Source organism: Macaca nemestrina, chromosome X (assembly GCF_043159975.1).
Source record: "Macaca nemestrina isolate mMacNem1 chromosome X, mMacNem.hap1, whole genome shotgun sequence".
In the NCBI taxonomy this organism is placed as follows: Eukaryota; Metazoa; Chordata; class Mammalia; order Primates; family Cercopithecidae; genus Macaca; species Macaca nemestrina.
The window spans coordinates 20,515,145-20,529,704 of NC_092145.1; positions in this window are offsets into that span (position 1 = coordinate 20,515,145).

Below are 14,560 nucleotides of genomic sequence, written 5' to 3' on the forward strand. Positions count from 1 at the left end.
GCAGTTTTTAACCTGGTGCCACCTAAGAGATGGGTAAACAAGAAGTTTCATTAATTAATCTTAAAAGCAAACACACACTACAAATAAGCCCTGCCAGAGGAAACTATGATAGACAATTAACTAAATCTAGAAATAAAATAGGCTAGACTGAAGATACAGATGACAATAACAGTAGAATGTAGTGGTGTAATGTATAGGATTCTGGAGGCAGAATGCCAAGGTAGAAATGCTGGTTCCACCATTTCTCTGTATAGCACAGTGGCTCCAGGCCCAAGGCAGCTGAATGCTGAAGTGACGAGCAATGAGTCTGGAGCCAGAATGCTTGACTTTGAATCACAGCTCCTCTCTCCGTATCATCTGCATAACTGTGAGCACATTTGTTAACCTCTCTGAAATGTTTTCATCTGAAAAACCAAGACATTAATAATGTCTGTCTAATAAAGTTGTTAGAAATATTAACTGAAACATACATGTAAACTGCTTAGAACTGTGAATGCCTCCACAGGTTAGAGTGTAAATGTTGTTTTTACATCTATATCTAGAGAGTCTTTTTTTTTTTTTTTTTTTTTTGAGACGGAGTCTCGCTCTGTCTCCCAGGCTGGAGTGCAGTGGCCGGATCTCAGCTCACTGCAAGCTCCGCCTCCCGGGTCCACGCCATTCTCCTGCCTCAGCCTCCCGAGTAGCTGGGACTACAGGTGCCCGCCACCTCACCCGGCTAGTTTTTTTTGTATTTTTTAGTAGAGACGGGGTTTCACTGTGTTAGCCAGGATGGTCTCGATCTCCTGACCTCATGATCCACCCGTCTCGGCCTCCCAAAGTGCTGGGATTACAGGCTTGAGCCACCGCGCCCGGCCCTAGAGAGTCTTTAAGCATCCATTATGGTTATACAATTTCATCATTATCAACAACAGCAACAGCAGGAGGAGGAGCATCTGGAGATTCTCATCAGGCAAAGCACATAAAGAGATCTGGGGATTTAAGTCTAGCACAAATGTGCATCCAAATCACTCAGATTTTTTTTTTCTGAACAAACACAGCTAGTAAGCCATAGTTCAGGATTTGAATGCAGACAGTCAGCCTGTGGATCTCGCACTACGAACTACAGCACCTCAGGTGCCTCCCCAAAGACTTGGGTAAATTGGCAGGACGACTGAGAGAGATCTTGATTATCATTTATGATTATGGAATCAGAAGCGAAGACAATCTTGAAAAATTGGGGAAAAAAGAATCAAATTTATTAGCTGAAATCATAACAAGAAAGTAGAAGGGACAAGGGTGACAACTACCACTCAGGCACGTGAAAAATATGTCAAAGACTCCTCTATGTGGCCCCATTGGTAAAAATAAGGCTAATTAGTGGACGCTACAGTGAGAGATTTCAGCTAAAAAAAACCAGCCTTCTCTGGCAAACTTTGCTAAGACTCAGCCGACCACCTCTGCAGAGGTTCATACTGTGCAGACAGAGAAGCTACAGGGAGATTCCAGCACCAGGAAGGCAGGGAGCAGGGTTCCTGCTGAGAGAATACTGCTGACCAAAGATGACACCCTCCTGAAGACAGTGTGAATTTACTCTTGTGGCAGGAGGCGCCTTCAGAGGCAGGGAACATACCCAGTAAGAAATGGCTGCTGGGCCAGGCGCGGTGGCTCACCCCTGTAATCCCAGCACTTTGGGAGGCCGAGGCGGGTGGATTACGAGGTCAAGAGATCGAGATCATCCTGGCTGACACGGTGAAACCCCGTCTCTACTCAAAATAGAAAAAAATTAGCCAGGCGTAGTGGTGGGGGCCCGTAGTCCCAGCTACTCGGGAGGCTGAGGCAGGAGAATGGCGTCAACCCGGGAGGCGGAGCTTGCAGTGAGACAAAATCGCGCCACTGCACTCCAACCTAGGCGACAGAGCGAGACTCCGTCTCAAAAAAAAAAAAATGGCTGCTGGACCTGAGTGCAGAGGTGTAATTTCTGCTGGACTACAGACCAGCTGTGTACTTTATCTTTCCTGTTTGTGTTCCTGACTCAGCTGCAGAATGGACACCACAATACTAGGACCTCTCTCGTTGAATTTTTTTGTATCAATGATATGCACGCCCTTTCTTAGCCCAGTGCTTGGCACATACAAGCACTCAACATAAATTAGAATAAACATAATTCAGAGCAGGGATGTGTTCCTCCCCAGCAAACCTTCTCACGTGTTATGGACTCACACCGACCAAAGGCAAATGCCTTCACATGCCTGAGTGTCCACTCAGTGTCAGACTCTGGAGCAGGCTTTTAGGATACAAAAGTGAACGCGTTAAACGTGGCTCCTGCTCTCCCACAGGCAACACATATGTGACTCTTCCACTTGGCTTCAAACACATGCTCGTTTGGGAAACATCAAATTTACCCTCAAATCAGCGAGATCCACTGCTACTGGAAATACAAAAAGGGAATCTGTTGCACATTCACATGGCATCCATACAAGAGAAATTCCAAAGGCATCTGGGACATGGTGGTGAATTCTTGTGATTCCATCTACTCTGGAGGTTGAGGCAAGAGGATTGCCTGAGCCCAGGAGTTCAAGGTTGCAGTAAACTATGATTACACCAAAAAGTCTGAGTCACTGAATTGATCTGGAGATGAGGATGGCTAAGTGAACAGGGTCAGGTGGTGGAGTGCCATGCAGGGCATTTGGATTGCGTCAGTACTGCTTTCTTTTGGGGGCTTTAACCTTCCTTGTGCAGACTCAAGTGACTCCAATGTGCCCCCAAGGCTGTGGAACACTTTTAGAGGCAGGTCAACCACTTCCCAAAGCCCACTAATAGATAATGTAGTGGGTATTATTCTTCCAATGCAATCTTGGCTATTCAGGGGCTCTTCATGGTCTTGGGATCTAAGACAGAGCCCTAAATCAGCCTGCCTGCCCCTTTTTCTCACCATCATCCATCCTGCATTTCAGGCAGCTGCTTATTTCCTGGGTTCTCCTTCCACACCTGGAGCTCCCACCCCAAATGCCCTATCTTGCTCCCACATACCCACCCTCTGGCACAGCCTAGGCTCTCCCTCTAGAAACCCCTGGCCAGTCAAGCCCCTGGGAGATGTCCTGTGGTGAAGGAGAGTGGAAGCATTTACCCATCTGTGACCCTCCTTTTCAAAGAACAGGCCCTACAGCCTCACTCTCCCATGCAGCCAACACTCCCTTGTCATGGATGTCTTCCCAACTTCAGGAGATTCCTGCTTCTTAGTTCTTCTACGCTGTTGGCTACCAGAGTCTCATCTCCAGTACCACTCTTCTGGACCACCCTTACCACCCCTTGACCCTCTCAGATATATCACTTATCAGCCTGCTCTCTGAGGACCCTCTATGGCTCATCAGTCATCAAATCCCTTAAAAACCCTCACACTCCTGGTCAGGTACAATCACACAAGCTATTTTTGCCTGTTTATTTTGCTGCATGTATTTTAGTGTCATATCTAAGTAACTATTGCCTAATCCAGGGTCACAAAGAGTTACTACTATGTTTTCTTCTAAGAGTTTTGTAATTTTAGCTCGTTCATCAATTTTGACTTAATGTTACATATGGCATGAGATAGAGGTCAACTTTATTCTTGCATGTGGGTATACACTTGTTCCCGGATGATTTGTTGAAAAGACTGTTCTATCCCCATTGAATGGTCCAGATATTCTTGTAGAAAATTAGTTGACCATAGATATGTGGTTTTATTTCTGGAATATCAATTCTATTCCATTAATCTATACGTCTATTCTTTTCCCAGTACCACATGATCTTCATTACAATAGTTTGTATTAAATACTAAGTCAGGTGACGGTGATAGCACTGGTGGTGAGATTCTCTTCTGAGTCCCAAGCACTGTGACTCTGTGTTGGCAGTGGTTGCAATGGGCTGCATGTGTGGTCTGCAGGCCAACAGGTGGTGCTTGCGGGTTGGAGCCAGCTGAAGTGGTAGTGGTAGGGTGTTTATGCCTGACCTCCTTCCCCCACAAGAAGTGCCTGGGTGTCCCAGATAATGGATCGGATTGTGGAACCCCCAGGCCCCTGGATCCTGCACTCTGTCTCAGAAGTAGGAGGCAAAGCCTGACAGAGAGAGACGCTGGGCAAGCTTGTGCTCAGGCCCCCCAGTGGTGAGTGCATACACCAGCCATGACAGGGAGTGGGACAACCTTCAGGCCCCTGATGAAATGCTTGGGCGAGGGATAACCACTGCAGTGCTGAGGTCCTGCCACAGAAAGGATGGGGCTGGTCTCAGTGGACATAGCCTTGGATGGTGGGTGGAAGACTTGTGTCCCTCTCATGCTCCAGTCCTAGGGGACTCCTTCCACCATCCCAGCTGTCACAACTATCCCAGTTGCTCAGTCAGAACTACCTAGCCAACAACTCAGCCTCAGGCTGTAGAAGTCACTGCCCAGCTCAAGGCCAAGCCTTACAGGCAATTCTTATCCTGCCTAGGCCCCAGGGGAGGTGCCTGATTCCAGCATCAGTGGCTGTAGCCCATGCAGTGCTCACTTCTTAGTCCTAGTTTCAGGGGCCCAACCCCCACTCACACCTCAGTTCTGCAAGCAGTAGCCCAAGTTTACCTAATGCCTCGGACTGGCACCACTGGTCCCTAGGATCATTCATAATCTGTTAAGAGCTAGGATCAAGAACAGTATCTTGCTGTCGCTGCTTAGGCTTCAGGAAGGCCATGGGATCCAGGACGCATTCTTCCCCTGTGAGGTAGGAGATCAGCAGGACTTGTTTTCTGAGCACCAGTCACACACAAAACAAGAACTGACCAAAACAGAATGAAGCAAAGAAACTGCCCCAAACCAGATAAAACCAAGATGGTGATGAAAGCAACCTCTGGTGCCCTCACTGCTAATTATAATGTATTAGCATGCTAAAAGAAACTCCTACCGACACCGTCACAGTTTACAAATGCTGTGGCAACCTCCAGAAGGTACCTTATGTGGCATAAAAGGGAAGGAACCCTTGGCTCCTGGAACTCCCTGCCCCTTTTCCAGAAAATTCATGAATAACCTGCCCCCGATTCAGCATATAATTAAGGAGTAGCTATAAATACAGCTAGCCAGTAATCCATGAGTGCTACTCTGCCTGTGGGGTAGTCCTGCTCTGTATCTGGAGCAGCCATTTCTCTGTACTCTATTTCTTGAATAAACTTACTTTCTTTCACTTTGCTCTGTTGGCTCACTCTTGAGTCCTTTCCTGCATGAAGCCAAGAACACTCCCAGACAGAGCCTCAACTTTGGGGTTTATCTGTATCATCTGGAGTAGTTCCTTCTTAGAGTCTCCCAGCCACTCCTTGATTTAGATTAAGTGTTTGGAAGGATCAAGGCTCTCCAGTGACCTGGATTGTATGATTCCTCAGTAGGAATGCAATGGGGAATCCATTCCCCAGTATGGGAGGGGGTGAGTGTCTATTTACAGCGGACTGCAGTGAAATCACTCCCAGTTTTCATCAACATAATTTTTCCCAAATTGATCTATAGACTGAACACAATCTCCATCAAAATTTCAATTATTTTGCAGAAATTGAGTTTATTTTAGCATGCTAATGTATTATAATTAGCATATAATGATTAGCATATAATTAGCCTAGGTGGAGTCACTCCCAGTTCCTGGATGGTACCAGCCACACAGGCTGCCTGTTTTTCTTCTCCTTCCTAGATTTTGGTGTTTCCTTTCACTTTTCTGTTGAACTCCTGTGGTTGCTCTTAGATAATGTATTCAAAATTTGGTTTTCTACACACCACTCTGGTTCTTCTAAGTGGATGAGGTATGCTTGAAATGCTTCTAGTCAGTCGTCTTGAAAACTTAAGCCAAAAAAAAATTTGTTAAATGGATGAGTTACTGTCTTAGCCTCCTACACTACAGTGTGAACTTCTTAAGAACAGTGGTCCAGTTGATTTTGTCTTCTGAGTACTCAAACTTTGTTCTGCTTTTTCAATATTGTTTTAGCTATTTTGGGTCCCTCATATTTCTGTATGAATTTGAGAATTAGCTCAATTTCTGCAAAAAGAAATTTGGAATTTTGATGGAGATTGTGTTCAATCTATAGATCAATTTGGGAAATAATTGTGTTGATGAAAAGAATCAAACTCTGTAAAATATTTGAAGAGATTTATTCTGAGCTAAATATGAGTGACCATGGCCTGAAACATAGCCCTAGGAGATCCTAAGAACATGTGCCCAAGGTGACCAGGGTACAGCTTGGTTTTACACATTGTGGGGAGACATAAGACATCAATCAATACATGTAAGATGTACATTGATTCGGTTTAGAAAGGCAGGACAACTGGAAGTGAGGGCTTCCAGGTCATAGATGAATTCAAAGATTTTATGATTATCAATTAGTTGAAAGGACTTATCTAAAGACCTGGAATCAGTAAAAGAGAGTGTCTGGATTAAGATAAGGGGATTAAGATAAGGCTTGTGGAGACCAAGGTTCTTATTATGCAGATGAAGCCTCTCCAGGTAGCAGGCTTCAGAGAGAACAGATTATAAATATTTTTTTTTAATATTTATAAAAGGTGTCAGACACTTAGCTAATTCTCTCCTGGATTAGGAAAGAAAATGATTCTCTACAGAATGTAGATTTTCCCCACAAGAGACACCTTTGCAGGGCCATTTCAAAATATGTCAAAGAAACCTATTTTGGGGTAAAATACTTTTTTTTTTTTTTGAGACTGAGTCTGGCTCTGTCGCCCAGGCTGGAGTGCAGTGGCCGGATCTCAGCTCACTGCAAGCTCCGCCTCCCGGGTTCACGCCATTCTCCTGCCTCAGCCTCCCGAGTAGCTGGGACCACAGGCGCCCGCCACTTCGCCCGGCTAGTTTTTTGTATTTTTTAGTAGAGATGGGGTTTCACCGTGTTAGCCAGGATGGTCTCGATCTCCTGACCTCGTGATCCGCCCGTCTCGGCCTCCCAAAGTGCTGGGATTACAGGCTTGAGCCACCGCACCCGGCCTGGGGTAAAATACTTTTATTTCTTTCAGGGCCTGCTATCTGTCATGTTGGTATTTTATTACTACAAAGAGTCTGTTTGTCAGCCTTAATGTCTCTATTTTAATGTTAATGCTGGTCACCTATGCCTGAATTCCAAAGGGAGGAAGGTTTAATGAGGCATATCCAACCACCCATTCCTATCATGGCCTGAACTAGTATTTCAGGTTTACTTTAGAATGCCCTTGGTCAACAGGAGGGGTTCATTTAGTTATTTGGGGGGACTTAGAATTTTATTTTTGATTTATATTCTCTCCCTCTGGCCAAGATTTACCAGAGGCAACATCGATGGCTGCCAAACTTTTATTTTGTCCCATAGCGTTGCCAGGGAGGTATGGCTGCCTGCCCCGGGTCTATCCTCTCCCTCAATAGGTCCCCTATGGCCAAGGGACTTAGAGCCCATTTAATGTTCTAGGCCAGATGGAAATGGAGATGGACAGGCATTTATCAACCCTTAAAATTCATCAAGCAATACAAAATCCAACAAACAAAAAGCCAAAAGTGAGGTTACAAAGTAGACTTATCTATAACTTCTATGTCAGCTACTGTAATCTTGGTTTTAATTACAGACTTGTAGCAATTAGCTGTATAAAACATAGGCATTGTTAAAACCTTTTAAGCTAAAGAATTTAGACTTTTGTTATGCTTCAATGCTCTTTGTAGTCTTTTGAATAATTTGTCCTAAAGTGTCTGATTTAAAATTTTTCATATATATAGATGTATATGTGTGTATATATGTATGTATATGTATATGTATATGTGTGTATATATATGCATAAATCTCATACCTGAGAGTATTATATCTAGGAGGTTTTGTCACTAGATATGTTTATAGCATCTTAGTAATTTTCTTTTAATTCTATAGGAAGCAGGAAATTATTTATTGATGGGATGAATGAAAACATGCCATGTAATAACCCAAGAGACAAAGTCCCTTATTTTTACTAGCTGTTTGGGCATTTGTGTGCTTATCCTTGATTTGAAGGGTCTGAACTAGTTTTGTCCCTCAAAATTGGCCCTTACATTCTCAAGCACCCACCTCTTCTAAAATAGTCCCTGAGCCTAGAGGGAGAGTGCTTGTAAGGTTTTAGCAGCAGAGCATTTGCAGTGCAAAACAGATCAGGCCCATGGGATTCCAAATGAGGGAGATTCACATCTCTAGTCTTTGGAAGACCATGATTCTGGTTTTCTTAGAGGTAAAACAAGGAGAGATAAATACCATTAATAATTCAACAATCAAAAGAGAATTTTTGTGTCAGAACACAAAGAAAAACCTATTCCATTAGGGCACCAACTAAAAACACTATGAAGAAAATCATAACCTGATTCATCTTTGGAGGATTATTGTAGTCCAGAAATAATTCCTGATTCAATCTGCACCCAAAAACAAAAGTTAGGGCTGGAATCTAGTCACAGATATGTTACAGTTTTCCATTAAAATATCATTTCTGGCCGGGCGCGGTGGCTCAAGCCTGTAATCCCAGCACTTTGGGAGGCCGAGACGGGCGGATCACAAGGTCAGGAGATCGAGACCATCCTGGTTAACACGGTGAAACCCCGTCTCTACTAAAAAATACAAAAAAAAAACTAGCCGGGCGAGGTGGCAGGCGCCTGTAGTCCCAGCTACTCGGGAGGCTGAGCCAGGAGAATGGTGTAAACCCAGGAGGCGGAGCTTGCAGTGAGCTGAGATCCGGCCACTGCACTCCAGCCTGGGCAACAGAGCTAGACTCCGTCTCAAAAAAAAAAAAAAAAAAATATCATTTCTCTCTTTCTAGCCCTCCTTTTCTAAAGAGAAATTATACTAAGACCAATTTGTGCAAAATAAGTTTTAGGCTTACTATAGTTGGCCTGATTATTTGCATAAAGTGCAGCAATAATGGGTTGGCCAAAGAGGCCCTTTTCAGATTGGCTTGGCTGGAACTTTACCTAAAAATATGCTATTCTAGTCAAAGCCTTGGTAAAATAACCAGTGTCTCCAACTGTGTCTTGTTTCTATAGAAAAGACTCTTACTAAATTTATACAAATAACTATACTGCCATAAAATCAGAATGTGCATGAATAATTTCCAGATTTGATAACTGAGATGGAGAGAAAGATAAATTTTGCTTACAAAAACATGCTTTACCCAATTATTTTCTTTTTTAACCAGAGCAACAGGTTAAAAATGACTGAGGGAAAGGTAGATGATAGAAACAATAAATAAGTAAAACATAATGTATATTAGAAGGTAATAAATATTATGGGGAACATATGACAGGGCACACACTTAAGAGTGCTGGGGAGAGGTGAAAAGTTATATTTTAGAATAGAGTAATCAGGGGAGGCTTTATCAGGAAAGCAATAGTTGGGCAATGACTTGAACGAGGTTGGAGAGCTAGCAAGGTAGATCTTTGGGGTAATGAAATAGTCTCTGCAAGGATCATGGCGGTGAGAGAAGCATGCCTGAGTCCATCTTGCTTCTAGTGTCACAAGCTGGCTGTCCTCATTCATTCTTGGGTATAGGCCAAGCTAACCATGGAACAAACTTAATTTATAGTTTAACTCTGAAGCAAGGATGAAAATAGTCCCTCCCTACAACTGACCCCCTACTTGTTTGAGGACTGAAACTACCTTTGCAAGACTAATGAAAGGCCACAAGATTAGGATTATGGGAGGTGCCTGAATTCTGCTAAGATGCAGGCATAATTAAATGATAACCAGCCATTGTTCCCTAGCTTGCTTTTCTATAATTCCTTACTACTCAGGAGTCATGTCACCAGGGGTCACAAAATTTGTGACTTCCCCAATTGCTCCTATAGATAACATCACTGTTGTAGAACCTAAAATTGGCCTTTTGAGATGTTTTTCAGACTTTTTCATTCCGGCGAACAACCAGCTCCACCTAGACCTGTGACTCATGACTCAGTCAGTCCTGTGGCCCCCACGCAGAGGCTGACTCAGTGCACAAGGACCGTTTTCCACACTTCTATGATTTTATCTCCAAGAAATCAGCAGCACCCCTTCCCTCGCCCACTTCCTGCCAATGATCCATAAAAGTCTTAGCCTCTGAGTTCTTAGGGAGGTTGATTTGAGTAATTACTCCCTTCCATCCACTTGACTAGCTCTGTAATTATTAAACCCTTTCTTTAGTGCAATACCACGGTCCCAGTATATTGGTTTTATCTGTGCAGCAGAAAAGAACAGTTCATCAGATAATTACAGTAAGAGCTATCAGCATGAAACTTTCAAAGCATGCCATTTAGGAATCTGTAAAAGACAAAAGAAGCCCCCAAGACTGAAGGTTTTAGCTAGGCTTATAATACAACAAAAATCGATATGGTCAGAAAGATACAAAACTGTCATTCTTTACAGATGATAAGATTTTCTACTCAGCAGAGAAGAACCAGATATTAACTAATGTAATTAATGAGAGAATTTAGCAAGAATCCTAGATATAAAAATCAATGTAAAAGCCAATTTTACTTCTACCATCAGTTAGAAATGTCATTTTTAAAATGTAGGGTTTAAAATGACATTAAAAGGACACACAATTCAATAGATAAATGGGCAGAAGATTTGAAAGAAGCAGTTCTTAGAGGAAATAACCAAATTGCTAAAATATATTGAAAAGGTATTTAACTTCATTGGTAATTAAAACAAGGTAAATTAAAATCACAATGACATACTAATTCAAATCTATCAGCATGGCAAAAATTTAAATCTGATTATATCAATAATAAAGGAGGATGTAGTGATGAAACTCTGACCCACTGATTGAAGGTATATAATTGCTGCAGACCCTTTGGAAATCAGGTTGAAATTAGCTAGGGCATGTTGAAGATACACATTTTGACTAAGTATTCCACTCATGGGTCTATATCGTAAAGAAACTCTTGCACATGTGCATCAGCAGACATGTACAAGCATGTTCTCATCAGCACTACATGTGCTAGCAAAGCACTGGAAATAACTTAAATGTTCACCAACAGCCCTGCTCCTAGAACAGTGCCTGGCATACAGTAGGCACTTATTAACCATAGGAAAAGTATTCATAAAATGGCATGCATTCTATTCAGCCTTCTACTCAAAGTGGTCCAGCATCATGAGGTTTATTCTTGAATTCCTTTCCTGCTTATCCATAATTTCTTTTTCCAGCAGTGAAAAATCTGGCTTCCCACATCTCATGTATGTACTATCATTTTACCAAAATGGTGATTTGCCATAGATCTCATCCTATTTCTTACTTTGTTCCCTCTGTATGTTTTTAAAGATCTATCCATGTTGCTATGTGTGTATCTAGTCTCTTGCTTCCAACTACTGCAGAGTATTATCTCATCCTATGCATCCACCTATCTTACTAATGTGCATCTTTCTTTGCAGAAAGTGATATATATACACACATATATATGTGTATATATGTATATATGTATGTATATATGTATATATATGTGTATATCTATATCATTTTCATACATACACACACACACACACACACACACACACACACACATACATATATTGTCTCCAAGAAGGGCTTAAGCAAAGGCCTCATCAACAATCACTAGGGAGAATCTATCTCAGTGCCTTTGCAATAACTGTTCACTCCACACGGATTTCCTCTGACTTTTTTCCCTATGGTTGTTTCCTTCACATCAGCAACTTGAGGGCAAGGGTTTTATTCTTGTTGTTGTTGTTCTCTGCCATGCCTTCAAGCCCTAGAAAAACTCCTGTCTGATAGTGAGTACTCAATTAATATTTGAAGAATAATTGAATGAGAGAAAGGTAAGGTAGGCGGCAATTCCAGGAGACCTAGGGAAAGAGTCTGGTTTCAAGGTGAGTCAGACCAAATCAGAATATTTCACTTCCTTCTTTCTAAACACTATTTGTTCTTACTTATGATAATGTTACGAATGGCTCTTTAACAGAAGGGGTATTTCTCAGAAGACACGAGATCTCATTTCAATTCTGCCTCTTCCTGTTTTTGTGACCTGTTGACAGGGCTCAGGCTGTAGCAACAACTTGTAGGTGAATAACTTGATAATTTAGGGTTTGTGTAGTAAAATGGTGTTCCTAAAGCTACAAAATCTCTTCTGCCAATAAATATTTTACTAATGTTTAGACAAACATTTCTCCAAGCATAATAGCATTTGTTGCTTTAGATGACATATATTATTAAGTATATAATTCATTATGATTTATTGGATGAGAGAAGTTCCCAACCAGAAGAAAAAGAAAATAAATCATTAATGAATTAATAAATGTAGTTACATCTTACTATTTCTTCCTCCATTCTTTGTCTTTTATGCCTAAATTTTGGAGGAGGGGGGAGTTAACCTCTCTCTCTCTCTTGTTTCTCCCTCTATCTTCCCATAGTTTTAGTCATATTGGGCCCACAAATTTTTATCCATTTTTTCCCTTACCATGAAATCACCAGCAATTTCTCATACTTTACAAAAGGACATTTAAATGGCTTTGTAATTAACCTTCAGGTGGATGAATTGATATTTCTTTTTTTTTTTTTTTCTTTTTTGAGACGGAGTCTCGCTCTGTCGCCCAGGCTGGAGTGCAGTGGCCGAACCTCAGCTCACTGCAAGCTCCGCCCCCCGGGTTTACGCCATTCTCCTGCCTCAGCCTCCCGAGTAGCTGGGACTACAGGCGCCCGCCACCTCGCCCGGCTAGTTTTTTGTATTTTTAGTAGAGACGGGGTTTCACCGTGTTAGCCAGGATGTTCTCGATCTCCTGACCTCGTGATCCGCCCGACTCGGCCTCCCAAAGTGCTGGGATTACAGGCTTGAGCCACCGCGCCCGGCCGAATTGATATTTCTTGAACCATTCTCCACTACATGGTTGTGCAGGTTATTTTCAACTCATTGCTCTTATAAATGACTCCAGTTAATCTCCTAGTATGTGTTCCTATAGTGCTCTGTACTTTTCCTCCATGGCACTTTTCACAACTTGAAATAATCATCTTTTTCATGTGTATCTTTTAAATAATCAGCTCCATGAGGACAGGGACCACACTTGTCTGGTTCCTTATAGTGTCTTCAGCAAAACACATAGCACAGTGCCTAGTGCGTGGCAGATACTCAAGAAATATTTGTTGAATAAATGAATGAATAAATAAACGAATAAGTGAATGAACGAAAGGCATGTTGTCTTAGTCAACTCCATCTGTCATAACAATATGCCATAGAATGGGTGTCTTAAACAACAGAAATTTATTTTCACACCATTATGGAGGCTGGAAGTTCAAGATCAAGGCGCCAGCATGGTTGGTTTAAGAGATCTGGTTGTCTGAAAGTGTGTGGCTTCCCCGCTCATGCTGTCTCTCTCCTGCCAGGCATGTGAAAATGTGCCTGCTTCCCCTTCATCTTTTGCCACGATTGTAAGTTTCCTGAGGGCTCCCCAGAAACAGATGCCTGTATAGCCCACAGAACCATGAGCCAATTAAACCTCTTTTCTTTATAAATTACTCAGTTTCATATAGTTCTTTATAGTAGTGCAAGAATGGACTAATACAGATGCCAAACACTATAGCTGGTTCTCGGCCCCAGACGGTGCCTGGGGAAGGTGAGTGAAGGGACTTTGGGACTGCCCACTCTTGCCACGGAACTCTGGGATCCTAGCTGCAGGGGACCCCACCCTCTATGGATGTTTGGCCTGGCAGGGGAATCTCTCTGGAGATTAGACAGAGAGGGAGCTATCGCAGGTGCAAAGCTGGGAAACTATGAGCATGGGACAGCTCCAGTGGAGCCTGGCCATAAGCATCCACCCATGAGGGCTGCTCACTTCTTTCTGAGAGGCTCTAGTCTCAGCTAACTACTAGGAAGAATGCAGGGCCTGTTACCCCATGGGACTGGGGCATGTCTGTCTTGCAGACTTATCTGCCCACCAGCCCCTCACAGGGCCCCTGATTGGCCACCCCGCAGGAATGTGTACACAGTGCAGCCTCAACTGCCTGGCCTGGGTGCTTTGCTCCACCTGAGTGTGTTCTGGCAGGCTGGAAGTACTTTGGATCTGCCAGTGCACCTGGAACCCAACCCCAGGGATCTGGAGGAGGGAGCTATGAGCAGGTCTGGGTGCCCCAGGGCTGCAGCCCACAGCTCGGGAGTGCTGAGCTGGGGTCTGTGCTTGGTACTTGAATAGAGGAGGAGCCCACACTCTCAGAAAACTGAAAGAGGTGACTTGTACGGGTTTGCCGGCTGGTGTGGGGCCAAGGGATGCCTCCCTCCATAGGGCTTGTCTGGTAAGGATGTGGCCTGTCTCCCTTCCAGGCCTTTCCCCAGGGGAGCCCTGCAACCCAAAAGACCTAACAACGACAACAACAAAATCACAAGCATAGTGCTAGTGATCACAGGTGGCTCCCCCAAGGCCCAGGAGTGGACTTGGTGAGGAGGTCACCCACCTCTCTCCCCCCGCACCACAGTACAAAGCTGCAAATGCAAGGATACACAAGAGTCATGTGGCTAAGAGCCTGTCTACTGCCCATTGCTCTCAAGTGCCATCTACTAGATCGCAGCCCAAACTACAACAAAAAACTGATTCTCCCGCTCCTGAGAAATCAAGGGCAAGAATTCAACAAAAAACA